Source organism: Alexandromys fortis, unplaced genomic scaffold (assembly GCF_014885135.2).
Source record: "Alexandromys fortis isolate MF-2015 unplaced genomic scaffold, M_Fortis_MF-2015_v1.1 scaffold_51, whole genome shotgun sequence".
Lineage (NCBI taxonomy): Eukaryota > Metazoa > Chordata > Mammalia > Rodentia > Cricetidae > Alexandromys > Alexandromys fortis.
Window position 1 is genome coordinate 8708393 of NW_026067925.1, and position 4149 is coordinate 8712541.

General features: G+C 44.6%; 1 non-coding gene across 1 annotated transcript; it reads right to left on the minus strand.

Annotated features, from left to right (window-relative positions):
* Positions 1 to 3795: 3795 nt before the first annotated feature.
* Positions 3796 to 3899, minus strand: LOC126502252 (U6 spliceosomal RNA). The gene has a single exon (XR_007591874.1). It is a non-coding gene; the product is annotated as a U6 spliceosomal RNA (small nuclear RNA).
* Positions 3900 to 4149: the final 250 nt, after the last annotated feature.

Below are 4149 nucleotides of genomic sequence, written 5' to 3' on the forward strand. Positions count from 1 at the left end.
CACACACACACACACACACACACACGCAGAGTGAGAGAGAGAGAGAGAGAGAGAGAGAGAGAGAGAGACTGACTCATGGCTCAAGGTGTGGCCTGTTTTAAAGAAGCTCCGTGGGCTTCTGGGAAGGATGTGCTGTCCAGCTGTCGATGGGCATGTTTTACAGATTCCTGTTGTCTGTTTGGTCTCTGTTGTAGTAGATTCTTTGGTTTGGATGATCTAGCTGTTGATGAATGTGGTTTATTTATTTAATATTCTGAAGGTAGAGTTTATTGATCTAGTATTATTTAATGAAGATGAGCATGAAATTTAATATAATTTCTGCCAGACCCGAGGCTCATTTCCTACCTCCCATGCTTAGGAAGATACAAAATGAAATTCTGAAGGCACAGAAGGGGGGAAGAGCATCCCTGACACCTGTGTGCTACAGGTGATCAGGCTGATCCTGTGGTGTGGCGCTTTCTCCTGGGAAGAGGAGTTTATTTATTTTTATTAAAAACATTTATTTTTAGTTTTTGCATTTAGATGCTTTGCCTGAATATATGTCTATATGCAGTGCCTGAGGAGGCCAGAAAGGGTGTTGGATCCTCTGCAACTGGAGTTACAGATGAATGTGAGCTGCTCTGTGGGTGCTGGTAACTAAACCCCAGTCCTCTACAAGAGCAGCTAGTGCTCTTACCACTGAGACATCTCATTTGTTCCCAGATTTTGCTTCTTTTTATTTTATTTTTAAAATTTTTTTGAGACAGTGTTTCCTGTGTAGCCTTGGTTGTCCTGAAACTCACTTTATAGACCGGGCTGGCCCTAACCTCATAGAGATCTGCCTACTGCTGCCTCCCAAGTGCTGGCATTAAAGGCGGGCACCATTACCACCTGGCAGGTTTTGCTTCTTAATCTAGTCAGATAGTATCTTTTAACTGGTGTACTAACCCTATTTACACGTAGGGTCATGATTGACAAGGGTTTGCTGATCCTGGAACTTCGGTTAGTTATTTCCTGGTTCATATATGGTTATTTTATTTCTCTTTTATTCATATTATGAATTTTATTTACTGAGTTAGACATAATTATTCCTGTCTAGTTCTTATTTATTCACATATTCCTTTCATGACATTTATTCTTTCCTGTGCTCTCATAATTGAGACGTTTCTTTCCTCCTCTGTGTAGGATTCCTCCGAGTATCTTCTGTAATGCTGGTTTGGTGGCCATGAATTCCTTTAGTTTATTCTGTCTTGATATGTCTTTGTTTTTCAATATATATATTTTTTATAGCTAGTCTTTCTGTGTATCCCTGAATGGCTTCTATCTCAATATGATGCCCAGAAGGAAGTGCTTTTAATCACTGAGCCATCTCTCCGACCCTAAAGTCTTTGATCATTTTTAAAGTAGTCTTTTGAATTCTTTGTTTGGCATGCCATCCACTCCAGTATATCTGTTTCAGTATTTGGGAATCTGAGCTTCAGAAGGCATAGTGTTGGGGTCAAAGCTTCGGAAGGCATAGTGTTGGGGTCTGAGCTTCGGAAGGTATAGTGTTGGGATCTGAGCTTCGGAAGATATAGTGTTGGGATCTGAGCTTCGGAAGGCATAGTGTTGGGGTCTGAGCTTCGGAAGGCATAGTGTTGGGGTCTGAGCTTCGGAAGGCATAGTGTTGGGGTCTGAGCTACATTAGGCTGCAGCGGGAAAGGACCATCTTCTGTAAGCAGCTCAAAGTTCCTCCTGCCACTAGCCAGTTCACCCAGGCCCTGGACTGGCAAACAGCTACTCAGCTGCTTAAGCCTGCCCGCAAGTACAGGTCAGAGACAAAGCAGGCAAAGCAGAGTCTGCTGGCAAAGGGGATGTCTCAACTAGGAGATCACCTGTCCTTCGAGTGGGGGTCAGTACAATCACCATCTTGGTGGCGAACAAGAAGGCTCAGTTGATGGTGATTGCCCACGATGTAGACCCCATTGAGCCGGTGGACTTCCTGCCTAGTCTCTGTCAGAAGAGGGGGTCCCCAGCGCATCATCAAGGGGAAGGCCAGGCTGGGGCTGCTGGTCCACAGGAAGACAGGCAGCGCTGCTGCCTTCACAGAGATTGACTAGGAAGACAAAGGTGTGGCTGGCTAAGCTGATGGAAACTATTAGGACCAATTACAAGGGAAGATATGATGAGATCCACTACCATTGGGGAGGCAATGTCCTGGGCCCTACATCAGTGGCTCAAAATGCCAAGTTGAGAAAGGCAAAAGTCAAAGAAATCGCCACTAAACATGGTTAAAGGTACTGCTAAGTTTTCTGTATATTAATTATAATTACAAACTTGGAAAAAGAAAGAAAGAAGAAAATAAACAGTGGTTACAGCGATAACACCCAATAGATTAAAAGTTCTGATGGTGCAATAAAGAAGAAAAATACAAACATTAGATAAAATTTAAGATGAATAAAAGCAAAGTCTTTTAAAAAAGCAAATAAAAATAATAACCAAAATATACTAAAAGGAAAAGGGGAAACACAAAGGTCAAAAAAAAAAAGGAAAATAAAAATAAGACAGAGTATCTTCTTGGGTCTTTTAATATCGGAGTCTGCCAGGTGGATGGGGAGTGGGCTTCAGTGGAAGTTGAGGTCTGTTGTCTTTCCTGCCATTTAGGTTGGTGCTCAGCCAAGCTTGGCTAAGTATCAAATGTCCTTCAGGGCTGTGTTTCCTTTAGCGACTTCCCTTCTTTTCACCCCAGGAGCCTCTGCTGGCTACACTTAGCTTTGCATCCTATGGTGAGGTGGGTTCTCCCATTCTCCCATGCTCTAGAGTCACCCCCCCCACCCCAGTTCATGTGGACCAGGTTGGCTAATGGTGTCTCTGACTGCTTTGGGGACCGGGGAAATGAACTAAAGTGTTGAGATCCACACAGGAGAACTAACTGCAAGTGATTTCCAACCCCAGGCATCATTAGGCATCCATGGGAGGAAGGAGGCTGCAGAAGTCAAGGGCTCTGGGGGAGTGTCAGAGTTCTCAGTCTAGTGGAAGTGAGCCACAGTGGGTGGTGGCTCCAAGTGTGGAGCACCTGCTAAGCTCACGCTGGGGCTTTTCAGATGTCACGGTTACCCAGCTACAAAGGGCAAGGTTTCTGGTCAGCATCCTTCTGTCTATGTGTCACCTGCTACCTGAACTTCTTGGCATGTTTGCATGCAGCCTGCCTTTCCACAACTGCCTGCTCAGAGGCTGTGTCAGTTTGTTCCTGGGGCCCCTGGCTTGTGATCGATTAGATCTTGTGATCCATTAGATCTTGTGATCCATTAGATCTTGTGACCCATTAGATCTTGTGACCAGGCCCTCAGAGTAACCCAGTGTTAAACTAGGCCCCCTCTCAGGATGTTTTCTAGGTGTAGCTACCTGAGACACTGCAGATGGAAACGTGACCTTGTAAGTGTTGACCAGTCACACACAGGAGGTGCTCTGTCTCCCCAAATCCCTCCATGGAATTAGAGGGTTGTGAGAGCCATGGCTTTGTCCTGTGGGTAGGACTGCCAGTTTCTGTTCACCAGGGACTCTTGGTTTGCTTTTTTTCCTGCTGGGGAGCCATGGCCGGGGCGGACGCTGGCCACTCCTTCTGCTGCACCTGTGTGTTCATCCGTCCACACTCCCCAGACGTCTTACCAGCTCCTTTGTGGTTTCCGATGCTCTTCCAGTCTTGCATAGCAACAACCTAAGTTCTCTGCAACACATGCAGCAACTTCCAATCTGCAGGTCAGCCTGGAAGTTCCTAGACTGAACTGTCTAATTTTTTTCCTCTTGAAAGAGTTTTTCCTTAATAAAACAAAACACAAAAATATATACCGCTTCACGAATTTGCATATCATCCTCATGCAGGGATCATGCTAACCTCTGTGTCATTCTAATTTTAGTATATATGCTGCTGAAGTGAGCGCTGAACTGTCTAATTTGTTATGCATTTAGTTGCATAGAAATACATATTTTTTTAAAAGAAATATTTATTTTTATCTTATGTGCATGGCTGTCAGGTCCCTGGAACTGGAGTCACAGACAGACAGCTGTGAGCCACTATGTGGGTGCTGGGAATTGAACCCAGATCCTTTGAAAGAGCAGTCAGTGCTCTTAACCACTGAGACATTTCTCCAGCCCAGAAATACAGAAATTTTAATGTTTTCTTCCTATGCG